The sequence below is a fragment of the Corvus brachyrhynchos genome, unplaced genomic scaffold (assembly GCF_000691975.1).
Source record: "Corvus brachyrhynchos isolate BGI_N302 unplaced genomic scaffold, ASM69197v1 scaffold280, whole genome shotgun sequence".
Classification (NCBI taxonomy): domain Eukaryota; kingdom Metazoa; phylum Chordata; class Aves; order Passeriformes; family Corvidae; genus Corvus; species Corvus brachyrhynchos.
In genome coordinates this window covers 199,648-224,925 of record NW_008236198.1, presented here as the reverse complement: position 1 = coordinate 224,925, position 25,278 = coordinate 199,648, and the positions used below count along the sequence as shown (strand labels likewise).

The window sequence follows — 25,278 nt, the reverse complement described above, 5'->3', positions numbered from 1 at the left end:
CAGGGCAGCAGCAAAGTGAAAAGGACCAGGTTAGGATTAATCCTGATGGATTCCTACTGGATCCAGGCTTTACAAATGAGGCCCCGTGGCCCAGGTAATCAATATTGCAGATCCAGCACTCGCCCAGCCCTGGGGCGGTGGGAGAGGAGCTGCTTCAGGAACCAAAGGAAGCTGCAAGACTCCCGGGGTTTTATTCCTCACACTCCTACTGCAAACCATCCTCTCCCAGCATTTCTGTGCTTGGAGGGAAACGTTCTCCATGGATTCCTGGCAAATGGAATTGCAACGTGTGTGTACCCAATAAAGGATCTTATATCAGCTGCAGCTCCAGCTCTTTTCCCTGACACACTTGCCTTTGCTAATTCCAAGCAATCCAATATAAAATATATCCTGCTCCACTGCTGGGCTGATGGAATAGCCTAGAGAAAGCTTCAGAAAGCCACAGGGCAGGTGGCTGCAGCACTATTTTTTCCCAGGTATTTCATTAATCCAAGAGAAAGCAAGGAGATTTACTGGATTTTAAACAGTTCCTTCAGATATTCCCTAAAATCAAGCAGTGCTTCAAAACTAGCAGCGACTCCTGGATTGCAGCTAGCTGTCATCCTCAAAATCTGCTTAAAGGTCTGGGAAGTCTCTTTCTGGGGAGGAACCAAAAGATGACAGGAGAGTATTTCTCAACCTAGTTAGGTTCCACAGGGATTATAAATAATCCAGACATTTTTGGTATCTTTGGGCTCAGGGACTCACTGAGCCAAATCACTTCTCTGACTGTAGCCAAGTACATTTTCTGTGTCCAGCTTTTCCTAGGGATATTCAGGAATGACCTTTAAGCTTTCAGGCTGTATTTCTGTGACCTAGAAAAATCAAGGTATAGCAGAGACTTGACATGTTTGCTCTTTGCAGCAGAACACTGTGGTTGTTTTGTGCTGGGTTCTCCCAGAGTCATTCCAAAACAGATATTCATTCCGAACCGCCTTTTTTCTTCCCAAACTTCACCAAAAATAAAACATATTTCAGTCTCTGAGGATGGATTTGACTTCCTCACATCGTCCAAACGATCAGGATGTTACCAGCAGCTGTGAAGAGGGGAAAATAAATCCAAGCCCTGTGCATGGATCATCATCACCCCATCAGGATAATCCGCAGGTGCTGGGGGAGAGTGGAGCAGCCTGACATGCCCTGCTGGAGCTTTGGGTTTCTCCTGCCCGGGAACAAAGGATTTCTTGTTTGGTCAGACCTTGCACTGAACTCTTCCACCCCAAAGCAGCCCTGCTCCTCTCCCTCCCACTTTCACCCTTTCCCTGGGGCATCCTCCTTGTGCGGGGAGTCAGCCCTGCTCTGGAAGCAGGCGGGGATTTGGTTTCTCACAAGACATCCATGGTGGATTTTTCCAGACTTGGCTCGATCCTGCTTGGAATAAACATCCAGGGTTGGATTTGGAGCCTGCAGGTATATCCCACGCGTGCCCCTGTGCAGCCTGGGGTCTCAGCAGGTTTGTTTCAGCTTCTGCAGAGCTCCCAGGGCTTGGAATTTTCACATCTCATTGAAACAATCTTTGCTTTTTGCTTTCTTCCTCCACTCGTGAAAACCAAGATAAATTCACAGACCTCACTGCCAGCCTGGGGGGGTTTTTTCCCCCTAAGGATGAACCCGACCTGTGCATTTCCAGCTCTGATATTTCTGACTATTTACATTCCTACAGCCTCCAAAATCAGCTCCTTGCCCTGTCTGGCAGCACTTCAGGTTGAAATTATAATGTTGGGGAAGCTGGTTAATGTCAGGGCCTGCTCCAGGGCACAGTCCCCATTTCAGGCCATCCCACTAAATTAAAGTTTGTGGGATTTTAGTGGGAGCCCAAGCCAGCATCCTTAAGCTTCAGAAAATGAACATGCCACTGTAACCAAAACCAATTCCCAGGGAAACTCCTCTGACAGCAATGCTGGATACAGAAATCCCAACTGATTTTTGGGGAAGTTGTACCTTTCCAGAGCTGGAGCTCCCAGGCAGTTTGTGCTCCTCATCCAGCCTCTCCAGCTCCCAAAAAACCACACAATCCCACCGGCAGAGGATTCTATGAATCTGCCCTGCTCCGTACCTGCTGCTATTCCCAACCTGCAGCACAAAGTGTTTTCCACTCCTGGGATGCAAGTAGAATATCCAGGAATTCTTGATCTGCTGGAGATGGGAATGCACGGATTTTATTTCCTAAATCAGCTGAATTAAATGCCTAATTCCTGGCTGATTAGAGGCACGTGAAGTGAGGAAAGGAAATCGTGCTACTGACAGCAAGGGGTGAGCAGGGCTTTGGAAGGAGACTCCCAGGGGAAAAGGCTTCATTTGATTCCAGAGTGCAAAGGAGCACATGATAGATTTAGTGTCTGATTATTACAAATTAACCATAAATTGAAAGCCAGACAGTTTCCTGTTAACGGGGAGGAGATGGAATATTAAGCACTTCATGCAATTATGAGGAATTGTTTCCATTTGGCATAAATCATTCTCCAGCCCCCATTATCTGCCTGGAAAAAGCACAAGTGTCTTGGCTTCTCCACATAAATAACTGCCTTGAAAATTCTTCTTGCAGGGTCTGTGAGTGATGGGCTAATCCTGTTATGAGATTTTAATGCCAAATTACATATTCAGCCTGGAATGATATTATTTAAACTCCTTCCCAGACGAGCAGCACAATCAGAGTTTTTCACTGCAGACATTTTTTCCCTAATATCCCTTCCACAGACAGGGCTGTCAGTGGCAGACAATGCCAGCAGTAACCCATGGACAAAGCTCCTGGAGCATCAAACTGCCCTCAGATATTCCTGATTATGTTTTGATATCTCTGCACAAACGGAGCAGGATCCGAGCAGGATGAATGAGTAACTCATCCCCAAGCACAGGAGGGACTCCACCAAAGGGTGATTTCTGTATTGCTTTTGCAAACAAAGCCAAAATATTCTTCATTTCCCAGGCATATTCCATTTAGGAATAGCAATGGATCAGAGAGGGGAACTTTTAAAACTGACAATGAAATGTTGAACAGCTGCTCTTGGGTAAAGGCTAAAGGCAGTAAGATAAAACTGATAACCCTGACTTGATCCAACTATTATGCCATGACCTCATCTACCTTTACATTAGTTGCTAACAAATTATTCTTGTCATATTTGACTATTTATGACAACAAACTTCGATTTACAAGTGAGAAAACCCACAGAAATCAGTTTGCTTTACAGCTAATAATAATATTGTAATTTATTAATTAAGTACAACTCTGTATAATCAGTAACATCTGAAAGGTGCAGCTACAGAAGATCTACTTCACCACAAGACCTGATAATTTTTAATTACTCTTTAAATTAAATATTATTTAATAAATAAATTAAATAAGATCCCTAATTTTAAAAAATTTTTGCTCCATAGTTAAAAATAAAACACAGCAAAATGTATAAAACTGGATATAGATTTCTATAAACGTGGCTTTATAATTAAAGCTGGTTAAACCTAGTCCTAGCATTAGCTGGGACAAGATGAATAGCAGTTTCCCAGCTCCCTGGCTTCCCATGGGTTTCTCTTATGCCAATCCAGAGCTCAGCTCCCACAGAAGATGATAAATCTCCTCAGCAAAGCCAAAATGCTCCCAGATCTGCCATGGGAAGGAAGGTGCAGCCAGAGCAGTCCGGGGGATCTGTGCAGTGACAGGCGATGGACCATGACAAAGGGTTTCCTTTGGTCCCACACAGATGGGAACCACTGGAAATTCTGATTGCTCCCAAATTCCTGGTTCGGGAGGGGGAGTGGCAGCTCTGGCTTTAATCAAGAGAGCCAGGCGGCCACGGCGAACTCGATCAAAACCGATGGATATTTGAACTGCCAGAGGGCAGGCTTGGATTAGGGATTGGGAAGGAATTCCTGGCTGGGAGGGTGGGCAGGCCCTGGCACAGAGTGCCCAGAGCAGCTGGGGCTGCCCCTGGATCCCTGGCAGTACCCAAGTTTTCCAATCTGAATTGCTTTTCCTAAACTCTCTGCAAAGCTGCTGTTTATAAAGTGGATATTAAAACGGGCTGAAAATTGTCTGGTCACAAAGTCAATGCTCTCAATTCCCATGCAAATGGTTCATTTTGTTCTTTAAACTGTTATTTACACACAGTGGTCTGTGAATGTTTATATGCAATGGAAATGCAACAAGTCCTGAGGAAAGAATGGGAATCCAAGAGGCTTCAGTAAAATTGTGTGGTGCAGATTTCACAGTAGATTTGGTTAAAACCATTTTTCCCCATTTCGTTTGTCACTAATCGCTGCTTTCACTAATTACTTTTTTTGTCTTGAACAACTGCTTGGAACAGCTCCACAAAAGCCAATTTGTTGTGTTCATCATGCAAAATATGCCACGACCAATTACACTGCATGAGCCCATATATTTAAAATAAAATAAATCATCAGAACACAGACCAGACTTTATTTCTATGAGTGCGCATGGAAATTAATCCATGATTTTCCTAAGGTGGTTTTATGGCCGTGCCAACTTCCTGTGCTGTAGCAGCATTTCCTGCTAAGGGGCAATGGATTCAAACTGAAAGGGAATGTGTTTAAATTGGATTTTGGGAAGGAATGGTTCCCTGGAAGGGTGCCCAGAGCAGCTGGGGTTGCCCCTGGATCCCTGGCAGTGCCCAAGGCCAGGCTGGACATTGGGGCTTGGAGCAGCCTGGGACAGTGGGAGGTGTCCCTGCCACGGCACGGGTGGAATGGGATGGGATGGTAAGGTCCCTCCCAACCCGGTGTGGGATTCTTGTCTCTGATAATGACAATTAAAGGCACCGAGGCAGCTGAGCTCACCTGGATCCAGAGCCCAGGTGAGGTGGAATAAAGCCCGAGCCTGTCCTTCCCGATGGAAAGCACCCGATGCCGGCTGTGGCAGCAGGGGAGCGCTGAGGGAGCTGCCCACTGCTGCCAGGCTGGGGGACAAAAGCCAAGGGCTGGGGGGGGTGGCTGCCCCAAAATTCTGGTGTTCAGCTCGCAGGACACTGCCCCTGCCCTGCAGGAGGGGAATGAGGGGACCTTTCCCACTTCCAGCCGCACACCTGGGCACAATCTGGCTCCCACTTCAACCAATTTTCCTTCAGCTGCTGATTGCAAAAAGAAAAGGCCTGTGCTTTGTTATTTACTGTTGAGCGTGGGCAGACACGGCAGGAGGGGTGGAGCTGAGTGATCCTGAAGGTCCCTTCCAGGACCTTTTTATTCTGCTGTCCTTAAGAGCCAGAGGTGAATCTCCCAAAGCAGAGGCCCGGAGCTGGCACTGCTCCATCAGCTGATGCAGTAACACCAATTAGGGTCCAGTCACTGCAACAGAAATTAATTTTAAAATATCTACCGTGGTGTAGAATCGGGGTTTGCCTGTGTCAGTATCACTGCACAGCAAAAAAAAGATGGAAAGATTTAAACATTTAATTTCCTCCTTTCTTTTTAGCCTTACACAGGGAGGGAGAAGTTACTGGGAAACTCTTTGGTTTTCTTCTTTAAGGAATTAAGCTGCTGTGGTAAATCAAAACCACGTACCTTGAAATAATTGAATTAAAACAGATAAACGTTAAAAGTGAATCAAAATCTTGGAATTAAATGCTTAATAAAATCAACTTGCACCGAAAGCAGCAGCAGCATAACAGCGTTTGTAGCAGGTTTGTGTCTATGGCCCCAACTTTCCACCCTGAGCCCTGTTCCCAGTTCCTCCTCCAACACCAGCACTTCCCTCCCAGCGTCCTTTGACCCTGCTCAGCTTCACTTCCACGTTAAAACTCATGGACAAGGGGACGGAGCCTGTGAGAGGTGCCAGGAGCATTACCAAGTCTCCACCCAAGGCACTTCCAAGCGTTGCCTAGTGTCGGGAGGTTTTAGATCAATTTTGGGATTATTTTCCTTGCACTTCATCCAAGCCAGGCAGTCTCCAAAGCTGGAGCATGGGAAAAAAAGCCATGGAATCAGTGGGGATGAAGAGGATTTGCCACCAAGAGCCTGAAGGCTCTGGGCAGGATGATTTTATTCCATTTACCTACAGCTGGAGTATGGCAACCCCTCAACACCACAGCAGCAAACTGGCAGCTCTCACCCCATTTAATGCAGATTTCCTGACCCTCTGGGTTAAGCTGAAACGCCATTTTTCAGCACATAAATTGGTTGTACTGGAATTTCCCTTCACCTTTATTTTCACTGCAGGTAAGAATATTATCTCCTACAATAACACTGAATTGTGAGATGTTTTTAAACCACATGTGAGGCTCTGTGACAAACCCTGATCCCTCCTGTGAGGACTCAGCAGCAGCTCCAGAGCCCTTCTTGTCCTGCCAGACACGAACTCTTTGGAGAAAGAGGAAGATGCTGCCACGTTGGTCTCTACTCTTGATTTACTCCACATCTTATTTGTTGTATTTTTAGGATCACAGCCTGGCAGCTCCTCCCCTCCACTTGCTGTCACCCCAAAAGCAATTCTCTTGCTCTGAAGGGTTCCTTTGGGTTTTACATGGACAATTTTGGCACAGCCCATTCCTGCAGGATTTATGGGATAGTTGCTATTTTTCCAGTCAACATAAATTAACTCCCCTCCTCTGGCTCCAGCTTTGGAGATTATATTTTCCTTAGCAAAGCACCCAGTGTTTTCCTGCGTGTTGCCATTGGAAATTCCAGCTTTCCCTTTCATTTGAGGCTTGCGGGAATTAATAAAGCTTCACTTAAAATCAGTTTAGAACGGCGGGCAAGGCCAAACCGTGCTGGATTCAGCAGCAAATACCTGCCCTGAGGAGATGCTTCTCCTCACCCCCAACTCCTGCATTTTGCCTTTTCATTTCACTAATTAATCAGAGTGGTCATTTTGCCAGCCTGGCTCTTCCTGGGGAAATTCCCGGGATGGATGCGAATGGCCGTGGAAGGATTGGGGTGTTTTCTTTCTTTCTTTCCCATTGTCTTTTCCTTCCTCCCTGGCTGCCAGCTGATCACAGGGAGTGGAGTGTGCTCTTTAATTTCTCTGCAGTGACTCCACCAGCTCTGCCCTGTCACTGCCATTGGTCACAGCCCCTCAGAGCTGGATAATCCTCACAGATCACATTCCCAGGCATTCCTACAGTGCTGGGAACAAAGCTCAAGCACCAAGAAGTGTCCAGAGGAAGTGACTGCCGGGCAGGGAGCACCAGGAATGGAGAATTCAGGCTGACATTGACCTACAAATAAACATTAAAGTTATGGTGGTGCCTTTTGTGCCTCGGAGGTGGGGATAAACCTCCCCCTGCCTGCCCTGAGCGAGGCACGAGGCTTGGCTTGGCCTTGAGTGGCAGGAGAAGCTCTTGTGCCTCCTTCCAGAGGGAAGGAACGGTGTGAGCACAAATTCCACATTGGAATATCCCCAGCTGGGCCTCACTGGGCAGAGCTGATCCACAGTGCAGCACTCAAGGGAAGAACAGTCCAAATGAAAGCTGACCTCAGCACACAGAGCCTTCCCTCTCCAAAAGCTGCCTGGAGAAACTGGGGATGCCCCTGGATCCCTGGAAGTGTCCAAGGCCAGGTTGGAGCACCCTGGGATAGTGGAAGGCATCCCTGACCATGGCAGGGGTGGAACAGGATGAGCTTTAGATTCCCTTCCATCCCAAACCATTCCAGGACTCTGCAGTTGGATCCACTCCCACCCTTGGTTGTGCTTCCAAGACAGTTTCATTCCTCAATCCTCAACAACACCTTAAGTACTGCTCCATTATTCACTCTACGTCTCCTCTAAACTTTAATACCTCCTCATGTGACCCCTAGCAGCAGGGAAATTGGCATCTGCTCCTTGTAGGAATGTAGCTCATGATCCATCACAGAGTTCTAGCCCAGGAAGGACAAGGGGAAGAGTCCTCACAAACCACCACAGGGTGATGACAGACAGCTGCTGTGGTAACGAGAGCCCAATCAATAATTCACTTGATATTGCTGCTGCAATTAATCAGGAGAAATTAGCAGGGCTTTAATGTGGCACTAACACACGTTTCCTGGCACATAAATTGTCATTTAGCAATGAATGCACCGTGGTTTTACCTCACAGCTGCCCCGGCTCTGCAGGCACACGGGATCCATCAGAGCTGCAGCATCCAGCAGAGCTGGAAAGATTTCAAAGGGAGCTGGGAGGCTCATCTGCCCAGCTTGGGCTGGTCCCTCACCCTCTCCCCAGGTTACTCAGGGCTGTTCTGACTTCAGGACAAAATATCTGTACGAGATTTGCTGATTCTCCTTTTTCATTCTCCACAAGAAGCTTGTGGTTGTTCAAATTCCTGCACCCAAATACACTGGAAAGGCAGCCTGATCCCCACCCAGGGGCTGGTTAAATACAGATAACAAGCTGAAGAAGTTGTAAAATTACTCTGAACTCACCCATCACACCAAAAAGTAATATTTTCATGACCAGCAAGCTCCACAGAGAAAAGCACTTCTACCTTCTGTGCTCAGAGATGCTAAACTGGGCAGATTTAAAGGCTCAGGGCATGTCCTGCAGAAGGGACCCACCTGTGGAAGGTGTTTGGGGTGGGTGGGGCCCTAAAATCCTAATTCAGGGTGCCCTATGGGGTATCAGTAAATTGTTGCTGTCAGGAGAACAGGGAATTATTCTCAGGAAAACAAAATAAAACCTCAAACTGCTTCCCTGTCATGCCCCAAAATCTGGGGCGTTATACGATGCCCCGTGGAGCATCTAAGGAGAATTCCTGGTTATCTCAGAGCCATAGGAGATCCCAAATTCCCTGACAGTGCTCCAACTTCACATGGTGGTGCTGGCAGAGCCCCCACAGCCCCTCCGGGCTCCACTTCCAGGCAAACCTTCCAACATTTAGGGCTGTTCACGCCAGCAAAACAAGGGAGCTGACCTCGGGATTTCGAGATCGTTCCTTGTTTTATTTTTCATTTAAATTTTTAAAAAATTAAAAAAAAAAAAAAGGAAGAGAAAAAAAAGAAAGCCAAACACAAAAGAGCCAGAGAATGCACTTTGCCTCGGGCATCGATCTCATTAAGAATTGCCTCACACCTCTTTCTCATGCTCAGAGTCAAATGAAAGATTTGTTTGATTTCCTCGCTCTGCAAACAGCCCTCATAAAACTCGTGCCGTTCTCTCACCTCCCTTTCAAGTGCTGTCTTTTTGTCCTTGGATGCTCTAAATTATTAACATATTTTACAGCGTGCCCGAGATAAAAGAGATCTTCCAGCCTGAGTTCTCTCACCCCTGGTGGAGGTTGTTGCTCGCTGGGTACCTTTGATCACCCTCCTTGCTGGATGTGGAGCCACAGGACACCCCTGGTGAGAAAAGGAGCAGGAGGAAGGAGCCTTGCAGCCACCCCTGGCCACCAGCATTTTCAGGCAGCGCTTTGAAGTCACCTAAGTGGCCAGGCTCTGGGAGAGGTCATCCTCAGTGCTGGGAAAAGCAGGATTATGGAAAGGAGTGAACAGCTCCTGAGTGAGTTACGAGGGCAGTGCAGCACCTGTGTTACAGATACTCTGCAGTGGAAGCCGCTCCCAGGAGTAACAAACCTTTTATTGCCTTGTTTCACCGTGAATGAGGTCTTCTCTGCTTCATTAACTCCTCTAAACTGTTTTAAACCTGGCTTTAATAGGAAATGTCGCTGGTTTTTGATTTGGCTTCTTCTCAGGTGACACTATACCTGGTAACAAGCTGAGGAGATGTCTTAGGGGGAGGTTTAGGCGGGGCTTAAACTGGATTGTAGGGGAAATCTCGTCCTGGAAAGGGCTCTCCAGCCCTGGCACAGCTGCCCAGGGCAGAGGTGCAGTCCCCATCTCTGGAGGGTTTTAAAATCCATGTGGATGTGGCACTTGGGAACATGGGCAGTGGTGGCCTTGGCAGTGCTGGAGGACTCGATGGTCCTAAAGATCTTTTCCCACCGAAACAATTCCGTGATTTTGTCATCCCACAGACTGCTAAAAGCTGAACTAAACCCTTTTGGCAGCTGACACTCCAAGAAGGAGCGGGGAGCATCCATCCCTCCTTCCCTCCCTCCTGCCGGGAGCAGCGGCGTCTCCCAGGCAGGGCCACAGGGCCATCTAGAGGAGAGAGAAGAGGAAAAGGAGGAGGAGAAAAGGAGGAGAAAAGGAGGAGGAGCTGGAGTTTCCCCAGCAGCCATCCTCGGGCAGCCCCGGTGGCACCCGCAGCACCTGGAGAGGTTCCAGCCCTCTCCTGGAATCGCAGCGACTAAACCAGAGCCAGGTCCAGAGGGAAGCTGCGGCTGGGAGGCTTTTCCACAGGTGTTGGATAATCTCCCTGGATGCCACCCCGCGGGACACAGGCTGCCCTTCCCGGAGCAGGGACAGGTTCCACAGATCGAAGGGCACAGATAAGAGCTCATAAAGAGCTGTGGAATTTAAAGTTCAGTTCCGTGTCCCATCTCCCTGTGCAGGCGAAAATCCGGAGCTGGATTTTCCCTGGAAAAGGTGCGGGGCGTTGGCAGCCGGGGGTGGTTTCCATCGGTGAATGGGATCTCAGCTGCCCCCGGCTTCCCTCGGCCCGGGACTGTTCGCATTCCTGGCTGGGAGCTGTTCCTGAAGAGCTCCATCCGAGGTGTCCTTCCCTCCTGCAGAGCTCCGACCTGCTCAGAGCTGGCTCCTGCTCTGTTTATTCCTTTCTCCAGATGCACGGGCCCAGCTCAGGATGCAGCTCATCCCCTGCTCCTCACCCAACCCACGGTGTCACAGCCCGGCAGAGATGAGAAAACACACAAAACGTAACGACTCCTCAGGTATTCCTCATCCTAACGTGGGAATTTTCTTAGGAAAGTGAATTCATTGGTAAATTCCGAGGCTCCTGCCTTGCCTCAGAAACAGTGCAACATTTCCATAGCACGATCCTCATCAGATCTTTGCCTTCCCAAGAGGATCTCAGGCATATCCCACTGGTTGAAACCAGGAAGATCAACAGTGACTGAAGGAAACCAGGAAAAAGGAGAAAGGACCACCCTAAACCGAGCCAAACCACCTTCCTCATTTTAAATGCAGCCCCAAATTTGTCCTGATCTGTGAAACTGCATCTGCTGGGAGCACCCAGGGAACATCAGCTTCACAGGGCTATAAACAGGGAATTATTCGTGCCACAAGTTGCAGAATAATGTCATAAAGTCCATTTTTCATCTACCTGACAGCTCTGCCTCAAGTCTGCCCATGAATCTGAACTCTTTTCCCAAACTCCTCTGGACAGCTGCTTTTGAACCTGTCCCAAATCGAGCTCTGGCCGGCGCTGCTGTGCTCCAGGAGGATGGAATGTCCCTCCCAGCCCTGCCGGCGTTATCAGCTTTAACAATTCTGTCAGCAGCATCCCCGTTTGCTCCTTTCCAGCTGCAGGGCTCTGCTGTGTGAGCAGGGCTGCCTTTTGCTTTTGTTGGCTAAGCCAGCCCAGATGCTCCAATGCAAACAAGGCCCAGATCTATTGAGAAAAGGGGGCTATTTTTAAATGGGGTTTCTGACTAATTTGCAGCCAGTCAGTGATGTCACGGGCCTCGGATGGCAGAAGATCCCAGTGCTCCAAACCACTAAACTCTTGTTTTGTGTACCAAAGTGGGGAAAAAGAAGGGCCTTAGAAAATTTGGATTTTTCACGTGTGGCTGAAATGGTTCAGGTTATGAAACAACAGCCCAAGGAGTTATGGGGAACTCTGTAGGTTTGGGTTGGAAGGGATTTCAAAGATCATTTAGTTCCAACCTCCTCCTTCAGGTACTGACAAAATCATTCTCATTGTCACCTATTTTCTGACAAAACCAGGATTTTAAGGGGAAAAAGCAGTGGTGGGACAGTGGAACCAAGTGTGGGGTGCTCTCCGTGAACAGCCCCCCTCTCCTGGCCTGCCAACCCCAAATCCTGCTCCTGTTCCAGAGCATGAATGGATTTTCTGGGCAGGATTTTTCACTTTTCAGTCTTTTCAGCCCATTTTTTTCAGGGGACCACTCAAGTGGCTGCAGGTCCCTGAAGCTGCAGCTCGGTGGTGGCTCCTGGGCTCCTCCAGTTACCCCCGTCCCACCTCAGCTCTGCTGGGTTGGGATCTCCCTCAGAGCCACAGATATCCCACATTCCTGATGATTGCTTGGATTTGGCAGCAAAAAGGGGAAGATTTTCCCCTCACTGTGCTGAGGTTCAAGTTCTCCTCCAGGTCTAACTCTTGAGAAGAAAATCTGCCCCCAATAGTCTCCTTTTAAAATCTTTCCCCTCCCTGATTTAGACATCAAGCCATTTGAAACAAACCAACACGAAGCTATTTGGGTTTATATTTGATCCATTGAGGAAGGGTTGGTTTGGGTCAAAGTAAATTCCATCAGGAATACCAGGAGAATTCCCCTCTCCGGAGACAAGGATGAACTTTGGGGAGCCATTAACAGAGTTCCCATGAGGAAATAAATATTTAAAATCAATGTGTAACAGCGATATTCCAACAGTTTCTCTACATAACTTTATATCTGTTATTTCTTCTACTTCGAAAAAAATGAAATAAAATTTCAAAGTAAATGATAAAAGTGTGTCAATCACCTCCTGAATTATATAGAACCCAATTCTCCTCCCATTTAAATAACTTCTATGTAGGTAGAGCTTCTACATTTTTGAGCTGATCCCAATTTCTTTCGTTATTAGGGAACAATCCAACCTACAAACCCCGGCCAAATCAAGGTGTAGTGCCTGGGTTGGAGCAGGCCAATTCTCACTGCAGAAAAGGTAATAAATGGTTCACATTTACCCTTCTGAACAGGTCAAAAATAACCTGGGACCCTCAGGATTATCCTGGGGAGCTGCACATGGATTTGTAACAACGCTGAGCTTCCTTCCACAGCATCTGGTTCTGCCCATAATTTCCAAGAGGATTTTTTCCCTGGGTGCAGCACATTAAAATCCACAAATGACAACATTGAAACAGTTGGTTCGAGCCTCCCAACAGCATGAAAAGACAATGAGGTTGTGGCAGATTTACAGTGCTGAAAGAAAGAGGAGGGAATCATGACATGCATATTCACGGAAGAGATTAATTGATGCAGCACTGGCTCTGCCCGGGGATGGGTGCTTTTCCAGCCCTGTTCTCCTCATTTCCCAATCCTGGCAGTGCTGTTTTCCTGGAAAATGGGAGCAGCTGTAAGTAAAACCACGGCTTGATGGGCAAAATCCATTTAGCAGACACTGCTTTCAGGGAATTCTGTGTAATGCCCACTCCAGGTGCTGCTGGAAATTCCAAAGCCAGGTTGGAATTGAAGCAGCCTGGGACAGTGGGAGGTGTCCCTGCCCATGGCAGGGGTGGCACTGGATGGGTTTAAGGTCCCTCCCAACCCAAACCCTTCTGGGATTCAAGAGCTGTCACTGCCTGGGCTTTAAGAGGGCATTTTCCTGCTTCCTGGGATATTAATTTTTCCAGCGGAGGAAACACTTCCTAAACTTCCCGTTGTTAATGAGATGTTTAATTTACACCTCCCGAAGGAAATCGGGGAATCCTCGGGACAGAGCAGCCGCTCCCTCCCTTCCCTCGGCAGCCACGAGATGGCAAAAGAGCTTCGAACATGTGATAAAACACCACAGCTCCGGGGTTTTTCAGCAAAACCCACGGCAAATCCTACCTGGCTGTGTTTCCCAAACTTCTGTGGGGTCAGGGAGCACAGGGAGGTGCCCCAGCTGCTGAGAGGGGCTGTTGCATCCAAGAGGGAAAAGGGAAAATCCAGCCTAGCCTTGGGCACTGCCAGGGATCCAGGGGCAGCCCCAGCTGCTCTGGGCACCCTGTGCCAGGGCCTGCCCACCCTCCCAGGGAACAATTCCTGCCCAAGATCCCATCCATCCCTGCCCTCTGGCAATGGGAAGCCATTCCCTGTGTCCTGTCCCTCCAGGCTCTCCCATGTGCTCAAGGAGCTCTCTGGAAATGTGGTTTTCAGTCCCATTTCTGTCCCTCACCATCAAGCCCCAAATTCCCAGTCCATGCTGTAACAGCCTCAGTGCCACTTCCAGACCCACCCCGCTCCCATCCCGTGGTTCTGGGAGCTCACTGAGGGATCATTCCTGGCACCCCCCCAGTTCCCTGTGTTTCACCGTCATTTCTTTCACAATTCCCAAGGAAGATGTGCAGCAAACTGCTCCTCACACCAGGACAAATCCCTTGTCCCTGGAGGCTGGCACTAATTAAAAACTGAGTTGGTGCCACTGTAATTAGTGAAGATGTGTGAACTCCACAGGGCCCAGCGCTCTCAGTAAGGTGAGCAGTGTTTTACACCAAGCCGAGCTGGATTTCAAACCTCCTTCACAGAAATTATTGAACTTAGAGACTTCATTTCCCGAGGAAAACGCTCTGGGGTACAAACATTTGCCTTCCTGCACTCCTGAAATGAGGATTGCTGCTGCTGCTGCCCTTCTGTCAGCACATTTTTGGCCTCTCTGCCCTCTCATCCCCTGCCAGGCGTTAAGAGCAGCCTGTGAGCTTTGACCAGCCCGGCGCATTTCGTGAGCTGCTTGTGATGGAGGAAACAAAACCAACACAAAAACACGAGGCCCCCCCATGTTTGAACCTGCAGCCAGTGCCTGTGATGCCTTAGGTTTTAACTTTTCTATTTTCAAATCCTGCACTGCCCAGTGTGTAACTCTGGAGTTTCTTGTGGCCTGTTCATTTCTGCTCTCTGTGCCGGGCAGACATAACAAAGCCTCTCCGGGCCTGCTCTCCAAGGACATCCAGACCATCCTAGGCCCAAAATTATAAACCAAAAGCCTCTAAAGGGGGGGCAAGCTGAGGGGAAATTACATCATTAACTGAAGCTTTAATTGGAGAATTAACCCTGCTATGCAAATGAACCAAACCTATAAAAGTGTGAAGAACTCGTGACCTGTTGTCCATCTTAGGGCCCATCCTGGCTCCCCAGGGGTACCTTTGAAGGCCTTTCAGATAAACACCTGCCTTATTCCCTCACTCCCGTCCAGTCTCTGCTTTTAGGTGGCCTCTTAAGGCATCACCTGGACTTGCCCTTCATCCCGCAGTGATTCAAAGGCGAGGAGGAATCTCCCCAAATCCCGGGATCTGCTGCCGCCAGGTGGCACTGGGATGTTCCCATTCCCCAGCGCCAGGGAACAGCCTCGCCCCCCTCTCCCCAAATTCAGAAATTCCCAATTTCCTCTCTGGTTCTTATGAATTGAGTGCGGGGAAAGAAAGTAATCCCTGCCAGGGGAGCGGGCCCAGGCTTCCCGAGCTGCTGGGCACAAAAAGGGACATCCCAGAGGATTTGGGCCACTGCATCATGAAACAATTACCAAAGACATCAAACAAAGCGGTTCTGTTAAAGGACACGAGCCCATGGCAAAGGAAAATTAACCCTCTGTTCTGGGGGCTTTTGGGGGAGGGAAAAAATACCCTGAATTTCAACTCAGGGTTGCTGCCCTTCAACTCCAATGAAATGGTCCCTTCCTTCCTAATTGATGTTGAAAACAAATGGGATTCCAAGGGAAAAGAGACTTTTTAAACTGATACAGAGTTACCACATTAGAAATAAGGAGGAGGGAAACTCCCCTCCGAGACAGGAGGCGGCCTCCTGGCTTTGCAAATTCCCTGATTTTTTTCCCACTTGCTAAGCTACGGGAGAATCCAGGAGTAAAATGTCAAAGCCTTTATCACGTCCTCAGCTGGAGGGAGGAGTTTCTGGCCCAGAATAAAGAGAATTTATTAGTTAACACAGGCTCTGGTGTAATTTTCGCTAAAGATAATAATCAGTGAAGGTGATGCAAACCCCTGAATAGTTTAAATATTAACATTATTAAGAGTTGGGAAGTGGCAGAAAGAAAAGGGAGCACAAAGCTCCCCAAGCCCGAGGGGAAGGACTTCCACAAGGACGTGATCTGTCTGTTCATTACCGCTGTGAAAAGCACAAGCAAAGATTATTTTAATATTCTGCCCTTCCCTCCTCCTCCAAGGAAAATAAAATTCTGTTTAAAATCATTCACAAAGCCAAGCAGAGCCAGGGGAAGACATATTTTAGCCATGAGGTCGAGGTTTGTGAGATCCATTTGGTCCTTTTGCAGGAGCTTTCTGCCTGGGTTTGGAAGTGACTGCACAAACATGGGAAATGAATGAAGAAAAGCGCCTGTCCCACCTTGATTCCTTTGTGGTTCATCCCATCCCACCTGGATCCTGCCTTGGATATGCTCCACCCCTGTGTTGTCTTGTACTAAACCAGGAGAGAGGAAGCACAGCCTGAGTGAGGTAAAGCAATTCCCAGTTCCCTGACAGCCTGAAATAGCCCAACTGGAGCTGCTGTGACCCCACATCCCTCCTGCTTTTATCCACACATTCCTTTCCCTCCCCAGGCTCCACCTGATCCTGCTGGGAACCAAGGGAAGCCATCAGCAAAACCAAAAAATGAAATTTAAAAAGGAGGCCTCCTTGGGCTGCTGTTGGGCTCTTCTCCAGGCTGGAAAACCCTGGGGAAGAGAAGGTTCCAGGGACACATTAGGGCTCTTTCCAGTCTTTGAAGGGGAATTTAAAAAGGGGGAGAACTTTTTACACAGGCAGAGAGTGACAGGAAAAGGGGGAATGGATTTAAACTGAAAGAGGTGGGATTGAGATGGGATATTGGGAAGGAATTGTTCCCTGGGAGGGTGGGCAGGCCCTGGCACAGGGTGCCCAGAGCAGCTGGGGCTGCCCCTGGATCCCTGGCAGTGCCCAAGGCCAGGCTGGACACTGGGGCTTGGAGCAGCCTGGGACAGTGGAAGGTGTCCCTGCCATGGCAGGGGTGAGGCTGAGTGGGATTTAAGATCCCTCCCAACCCAAACCAGTCTGGGATTCCAGGATTCTCCTTTCTGACAGGAGCCACGCTGGCTCATCTCATCCCACCTGGGAGCTCCGACCACCTTCCTCAATCCCACCTGAGAACACTTCTGAACAGAATCCAGAACATTTCTTTAGCAGGATGTTTTTATGGGAAGGAGGAAAATTAAAGATTTTCCCTTTGCCAGCCCCCCCCCAAACCTGGCAAACTCCCACAGGATTCATCTCCACAGGGACAACCGGGACCATCCAACCCAGAGCTCTGCCTCCATAAAAATCTTGGGCTGGGGGGGCAGATTGAAGAGAAAACAAAACATTTGGGGCCAACACAATTTTATAGATAACAAAGCCTTGAATCACCCCCTGGCTGAGTTCTGACATCCCTGTGATCCCTCTGCTGTCTCATCCTTCGGGAAGTCCCAATGGAAGGCAGAGGGAGACTCCAGGTATGGACAAACGTGGTCTCCTGAGCTCACTGATCAACGCTGTGGTCTCTCTGATATCCTTCCACCCTGCCTTGTCATCCCTGTCCTGTGAAACGTCAAAAGCTCTTTGCCAGAGGCCTTTTGCTTTTAGCAAAATTGAAATCTGTGCCCATAAAAGGAAACAATTCCATCACAGACCTCAATTTCCTTCCATTCCACACTTGGAACTTGTGGTGAAACCGCTGGAAGTTGTACCTGGGCATCAAAAACACACGAGGCCAACCAGGCTTCGAAGACAAACTGGAGATGTTTGGGGTTTGCAATGGATCTGATTCTCTACCTGAGCAAAAGTCCTGCACTGAAATCCTCATTCCACCAGTGGGAATCAGAATTTAACTCCAGCAGGGCCAAGGTTTTATCCTCAATGTCCCAGCCACATCCTCTTTTCTGAGTCTGGAAATAGCCTGGGTTAGGAACCCACTGCACTTGGATTACCAGGGCTGAGAACTTCTTGTCCTTAGGAAAACTGTCAGCAGGCCAAGGACTGCCAAATTCCAGAGGGAAGCAAAGGCAGCTGAACCAGGACGAGGAATCTGACTCCAGTCACTGATCTGAAAGTTAATTTCGAGAATATTTCACCAGTGATGCCACACACACAAAGAAATGCACCAGAGAAATGGCCCAGGGTTTTGTTTTCCTTCGAGAGAATTCCCTGCTTTCCCCAGGCTCTTTATTAACCTGACAAATGCCCTTGGAATATGGATTGCCTGAAATAAATGTCATTGATTAGGGCAAATGAAAGTATCACTTGGCCCAACGCTGACAAATTTGCTGGCTGTGCTCCCTCCAGGCCAAGAACTTGTTTCATTTAGGAACAAGAGCTGCTGGCAGGGGCTGGGGAGGGAGCTGCTTGCCAAATGTCTCCATAGGAAATGAAATAATTGGGAATATTCACTACCAGGGAAAAGAAAATAATTGCTCTCTTTGGTCCATAGACCCAAAGCTCCTGGAGTTAGGCTGGGTTTTCTGAGATGGCGGCAGTGGAAGCAGGAATTTTGTTGGGATTTGTCCCCTGGCACAGCCAAGAGGACTTTTTAAGTGGCTGGTGATGCTTCAGTGGAGAAACACAGTCCTTCCCAATCCCAGGAAGTTCTGCAGTGGAAAACAGCGTCTTTTATAGGATTTCTCATCCAGATCCTACTGGCATGAACAAATTCTGCTCAGTGGAGCTGCACTGGCTCTGTCACACCGGAGGAACTTCCTAGGATCCTTCCTGTCAGAGGATGCTACAAAATTCAGGGACTGTTTTCCCCCACTAAAAAATAAAAGTTGCAGGAAACAGGAACATAAAAAATATCCTCTGCAGGCCAAGAGTCACAGCTTTGGGCTGCCTCATGAATCATAAAATCCTGGGCTGGGAGGGACCTCAAAGCCCATCCAGTGCCACCCCTGCCATGGGCAGGGACACCTCCCACTGTCCCAGGCTGCTCCCAGCCCCAATGTCCAGCCTGGCCTTGGGCAGTCCCAGGGATCCAGGGGCAGCCCCAGCTGCTCTGGGAATTCCATTCCAGGGCCTCCCCACCCTCACAACATCACCAGACTCTGGACATTTTGTGCCACTGTAACAAAAACTGGGATCCATCCTTGCTTTCTCCCTCTTCCTGTTGGCACCTGCTGAGCAAACTGGGAAGTTCTGTCACCAGGTTTTCCCTCCAGGACATCCATTCTGGCAGCTGATCCCTGTAAAACAGAAGCTCTGGGATCCCTCAGCCCACACACATCCTTTAAAATGCCTGGAGAAGAGAAGGATTCACTGCTGGGAATCCCACGGAGAAACATTCCTGGCTGAAGGACTTCAGGGCTGGCCAGGAAGGAATGGCAGAAATGGGCTTCTCTGGAGGTGGGGGATTTTTAGGGACCTCCCTTTGGGAAAAAAAGGGTTTTTTTCCTCCATTCCAGAAATACCTGAGCAGGAGGAGACTCTTGGATGAGGGGTTTTGAACTGGCAGAGTTTTGTTTTCTCTTTATTCCCTTAAAATCCAGCTGGTATTTTTGGATTTGTGCTGGGCTGGGACTGGAGAAAGCAGCTGGGGTGTCAGGGAGAAAACACCAGCACTTCCCAAATCCCTGCTTTATCCCAGCTGTGCCCTCCAGCACGCTGGCTCTCATTCCCCACTACAGCTTTCGCTTCCAAAACTCAACTTCTTGTTCATTACAATTAACTCAACATTCAAATTTACAGCCTCAGCAGGCTTTAGAATGGTTTGGGAAGTCTGAATAATTCTTGACATTGATTTAAAAATAATGAATGTGTTGATTTTGGTTTTTATAATATTTAAAATAATATTTAAATATTAATATTTATTAATAAAGAATAATTTTAAAAAGAGACACTGTTACCTTCTGGGTACAGACTCTTTCAAACCCACTGTAAAACTATTTCCTAGATCAAGTTATGTCGTTTTTTCCCCCCCATTTCTGCTCTGTCTGTTCCCTGTATTTTCTGCCAATGGATTTGAAACCATCCCCTAAAGAAACCAGAACACCCAAGGCTCTATAAACTCTCAAAGCCCTGATTTCTTTCTTAATTAGTACAATTACACAACTCTATCTGTTACACTGGCTGCTTTCTGCCCACAATAATCACAGTGGGCTCTTCATTTGGGCATGGCCACGATCTTCTCCCTCCTTTAATTTCCCCCTCATTCTGTTCTAATTCCCAGCAAAGAGCCAGGAGTGACACACAACTCCACAATTTGTTTCCCTCGTCATTAAAATGAAAAATCCTGCAGACACGGAGGGAAATCCTCAGGAGCGGAGAGGATCATTTCATGTGGTGGAAATGAGGACAGAAGGAAAGGCCAAGAGTGCTCCGAGAAAAAAATCTGGATTCCTTTGTCCTAAAAACCCCCAAACCCAACAAAACCAGAGGGCAGTAAAGAACAGAGACCCACGTGGCAAAATAAAACTTTATCACCGATCTTAGAACTCATCCCCACACGCCTGATCAAGACTGGCAATAGGAGAGCCCACAAAACTTAAAAGTGAAATTATCAGCTGCCTTAAAGCCCTTTTTGAAGTGCAGAGAGCTGGTGGGGCCTTGCCTCTGGAGCAGCTGACTCCCAGGAGATAATGGAGTGTAAATCCCGAGGATCAAAGGAAGCCCTTCCCTGGTGTATCTGGAAATTAGCCCCGGTCACAGCTCCAGCCCAGCCATTCCTGTCATCATCTGTTCTCTGGGATGGAGGGAGCTGCCAGGGGTGCAGGAGGGAACGGGAGTGCTTCCTGTTTGCAAAGGGGAACAGCCACAGGCCCTGCTCATCCCAGCTCGGGAATTTGGATTTTAACACCCACAGCCATCACAGAAAGGAAATCAGTATTTTCTGGCAGAGAAGACACGGAAATCTCCATTTCCTCACCTGATCACAAGTGAAATGTTCATTTTCTTCCTGCTTCTCAGAGTCACTGAGGAAGTCAATCCATGGCTTCCCAAACTGATCCATGGCATGAGAGGAAAACATCCAGATGCTGTGTAACTCCAAGATAAAACAGCTTTGTCACCAGGCACTAAAGGGACCAGAGGCTGTTTGCCCTGCATCTCTTGTATTTTTAAACAACTCAAACTTTCTATCTCTGGGGTGTTTGCTTGGTTTCCCAGATAAATCCCAATTTTTCTGCCCAGAATAAATCTCTCCTGGCAGAAACTGTTAAAATGTCTCACTTTATCCAAGACTTTTGGACATTTGATGGCCAGGTTGGAACAACAGCTCCACAGTTCCCCCCAGCCTGTTGTACTTCAGCCAACGCTGATGACAAATTCCCTGATAAAATGAACAGCAACATGGAGCAAATCCTACCTGGAAGGTGCCCCTGGGTTCTTATCCTGAAGGGAGACACGGCAGCGCCACCCAGATGACCCAGGGCTTGTTATTCCCAGGGCTTGTTATTCCCCTGCTCTCCTCTGCTCTGATTCTTCAAGAATTCACAAATTCCTCCCTGAGGTTCCAGCTCAGCCCGGAGCAAAGGAGGCTCAGGGGGGACCTTGTGGCTCTGCACAAGTCCCTGACAGGAGGGGGCAGCCGGGGGGGTCGGGCTCTGCTCCCAGGGAACAGGGACAGGAGGAGAGGGAATGGCCTCAGGCTGGATATTGGGAAAATTTCCTCATGGAAAGGGCTGTTGCTCAGGGCAGTGGTGGAGTCCCCATCCCTGGGGGGACTTAAAATCCCTCTGGATGTGGCACTTGGGGACATGGGGCAGTGCTGGGGAACAGCTGTGTTTGATGATCCTGGAGGGCTTTTCCAGCCCCAGTGGTTCCCTGATTCTCTCTGGCCTTCACCGAGGCAATTTGCCAAGTCTGGCCTCTCCTCCCTGCTGAGGAGCTTCCACCTCGTGTTAACATCAACCAAAGCGCTCAGAATCCCTGCAGGATCAGACCAACACCTGGATACTCCCAATGTCTGCATTCCTGTCACCCTCCACAGGCTGCTTGGAAAAGTTTTAGGAGCTGCACAAACCCAGCAGGGAATAAACCCCAGAGCCTTCATCAGCAGGAGGGAAAACAGTGGGAGCAAAGCTGGCTCACTCCAAATCCCTGCCAGCTGCTGCAGCAGCAGAACGTGGGAGAAGCAGGACATGACCCATCCTTGAGCACCAGCCTGGGATGATCCAGCATTGCCCCAGAGCAGCTTTTGTAGGATCAGAGCAATCCCAGTGCTGATCCTCCTCTGCAACTTCTCAGGGCTGAGAGGAACCTCAAGATAAGGAAATCAAGACATAAATTACATCCCAAAGGACTTGCCCACACGGCGCTGCTGGAAAGGAGCAGCATTTCTGGGGCAGTGCTGAGCTCAGGAATTGGGACAGGCCGGATTTATGGCTCCTTGTGCAATCCCATGGCTTGGCTGCTGAGGAGGGCGTTTCCTTAGGACCAGAGATTTTGTCAGCAGAACCTAACTCTGCCCAACACAAGCTAAAATTAACTTTTATCCAGTATCTCATCCATTTTATACCAACTACATTTGGGGAAAATATCCCCAATATCTTTCAGGTTTTGACTTATGCGAAGCTATTTTGGAATAATTATTCCATTTCTGCCACTGGTTCCTGCTATGCCATAATTTAGTGTCCAGACCATTTGAATTTTTATTTATCCTGCACTTCCAAGCTGCTTTTCCCTGGATCTGACCCCCAAAACTCCAGCACACAGGACACAGAGTTTTCCAGCTGGGATGAGGGTGGTTCCACACAGTCAGCATCCCACAGCCCACGGGGCTTTTCCTGCTCCCGCTGGGACCTGCTGCCCTCTGAGCAGCCTGAACTCCTCCTGGGAGTTCCTGGAATGATCCAGCTCCACAAGCAGCTCCCAGTGCCGTGGGAGAAGAGGGAATGACCCATTTCACAGGGACAGGGCAGCATCACTGTGTGAAGTCATGGTAAAAATCCAGTTACTCCATTTCCTTCTCCTCCTTGTCCAGCAATGTCCTTAATGCCTTGGCACAGGTATTTTCCAAGGCCGAACAGCTGCCCAAAGGTGTGGAAAAGCAGATTGAGAGCAGAGGTGGAGCAGCAAAGGTTTAGATACGGATCTGTGGGATGGTCATTCTAGCAGCAACCTGGAGCTCAGCATTAAAGCCATTCCCTGTGTCCTGTCCCTCCATGCCTTGTCCCCAGTCCCTCTGCAGCTCTCCTGGAGCCCCTTCAGGCCCTGCAAGGGGCTCTGAGCTCCCCTGGAGCCTTCTCCTCTTCAGGCTGAGCAATCCCAGCTCTCCCAGCCTGGCTCCAGAGCAGAGGAGCTCCAGGGCTTCCTCTGGACTGGCTTCAGCAACTCCAACTCCTCTCTGCCCTTTGTTCTGGGATTGCCCCATCCCAGGTGCAGGAATTTGTGAGCAAAGGCAGCTGAGCTCCCATTAAAGGGTATTTTTTCCATGGATGGGATGTTTTGCCCATTCCCCAATGGCTGCAGCCACCTGGAGCCAGGGACTGACCTTCCCTCAGCTGTGCTGGGAGTGGCATCCAAATCCCAGCACTGCTCCTTCTATGGGGACCCATCCCATGGCTCTGCCTTCCACAGCTCAGGATGGACCCATCACTCCTTGAGGGGGATTGGGAATCGTTGTTATCCTTGCTCCTGTTAGTGACTGCTCCCAAATGTTATTGGAGTTTTAATAAACTCTGGGAATACCCCACAAACCCACTGGATTTACACAGCTATTCCCACAGCTCCAACAGATGCAGATCCTACTCCCAGCACCACTCGTGGTTTACAAACCCACGTGTTCCTTATAAACCTAACAGAGATTTCTGCTTTTAAGCTCCTCAGAAGAGCATAAAAATAACCCAAATTTTCCACACAGCTGAAGGTTGCAGCACTGGAGAATCTTCCTTTGTGTCTCAAGGTCAAAATTCATTTCCCAAGAGTTGCTGTTCCCTCTGCAGAAGCAGATAAACCACAGGTTTTAGGGTAAAACTCAGCAAATTAAGGCCCAGAACCAGCCCAACACCATTCCCAAACGTGCTGCGCTGTTAAATGGGAAATAAAGGACACCACAGATGCTTCCAATAATTCCAGTTTCGAGTCAATTTTCCTTCCTTTGTCTTAAGGAGCTTTTGATGTGCAGGCCCAATATTGTGTCTCTCTCTGGTTTTAATAATTTTCTATTACCTCAGCCACAGAAACTGCCCTGCAAAGGGCTGGACTTGAATCTGGGGGAGATCAAACAGGCAAAAGTATGAGGGGCTGGAGAGTGACCGACTCAGGGGCAATATTCTCTCTCCTCCTATCAAAGATAGCCCACAGCAAGATAAAAATTGCTGCTTGGATTCCACAGCCATCACATTTCTGAGAGGCTCCAGGCCCATGGATGGAGTTTTTCCATGGACGTTCTGCAGCAGAACCAGCTGCTCATTCCAGCTCCTGACCACAGAACCACGAACTCATAAAGAAACACTGGAATATTGTAACACACAAGAGAGATGCTGCAATTTTTTTTCTGCAAATGAAAAAATCGACCTTTTTTTTTTTTTTTTTTTGTCCAGTGGAGTGGTTTTGGGAAAATATTGGGGTTTTTTGTGCAAAAATGTTCTTTAGAGCAACTGTGTTCAAATGTCTCTTTTTGCAGGACTGTGCTTTCTAAGTCCTGCGCTCACACCAGAACCACCTGGGAGCTTGGGCTGCACCATCAAATGGGATATTGGGAAGGAATTGCTCCCTGTGAGGGTGGGAAGGCCCTGGAACAGAATTCCCAGAACAGCTGTGGCTGCCCCTGGATCCCTAGCAGTGTCCAAAGCCAGGCTGGATGGGGCTTGGAGTAGCCTGGGACAGTGGGAGGTGTCCCTGCCCGTGGAATGGGACGGGATTTAAGGTCCCTCCCAACTCAAACCATCTCCTTTGGATGCTCAACCTCCTTGGGAGGAGGCAAAGCCAAGGCTCAGACACCCTGAGGAGGCTGAATCCTGCCAAAAAAAGCCAAATTCCTCCTGAAGAATGTGCAGGAACAAGAGCCAGTGGATGTGGAAGGTAAACACACATTCCAGAGCTTTGGATCCAGCACGGGTTTGTCCTTGGAGAGTTCTCCTGCTGTCAGGAGTGGTTGGAGCTGGGTGGGTGTTTCAGAGCTCTCCTGGTGAGCTCATGGGACAAGGAAATGGAATCGAGTATTTCCCAGCCTTCCTGGAAATCCTTGTTCCTGCAAAGCAAGGCACACATTCCCTTCTGACCATTCCTGAATAAACACAACCTGGTGAGTTCTGAGCTTTCCAGCCCCCATTTCTGCACAGGCAGCTCTGGCCTTTACCTCTCGATCCAGCCCAGTCACCCCTCGGTGGGAACAAAGGATCCAAATCCCCACTTCAGGCCCTGCATCGTGCTCTTTAAACCAGCAAATATTTATTCTCTTTCCCAGCAACACAACCAACCTGGAGGAGATGAGATGGTCCAGACTGAAGGCTCAGTTGTCGGGGTCTCCTCCCCCTGCCATGAAGCCCTGGCAGCGCGGCCCTGAGGGGACGCACGGGGTTTCCCAGCCCCTGCTCAGCCTCGCTCCCCTTGGCTGTTCCGTGCTCCCTGCGCGGGAAGGAGCCACA

The 25,278-nt window shown here is 48.8% G+C and overlaps 1 long non-coding RNA gene across 1 annotated transcript in view; it reads right to left on the bottom strand.

The window, feature by feature from the left end:
• LOC108448304 overlaps positions 1–25,262 on the bottom strand; it is a 41,852-nt gene extending 16,590 nt beyond the window's left edge. The window contains exon 1 of the long non-coding RNA XR_001864149.1: positions 25,111–25,262. This is a non-coding gene — a long non-coding RNA (uncharacterized LOC108448304). The remainder of the gene's footprint in view (positions 1–25,110) is intronic.
• Between the last annotated feature and the right edge of the window lie 16 nt (positions 25,263–25,278).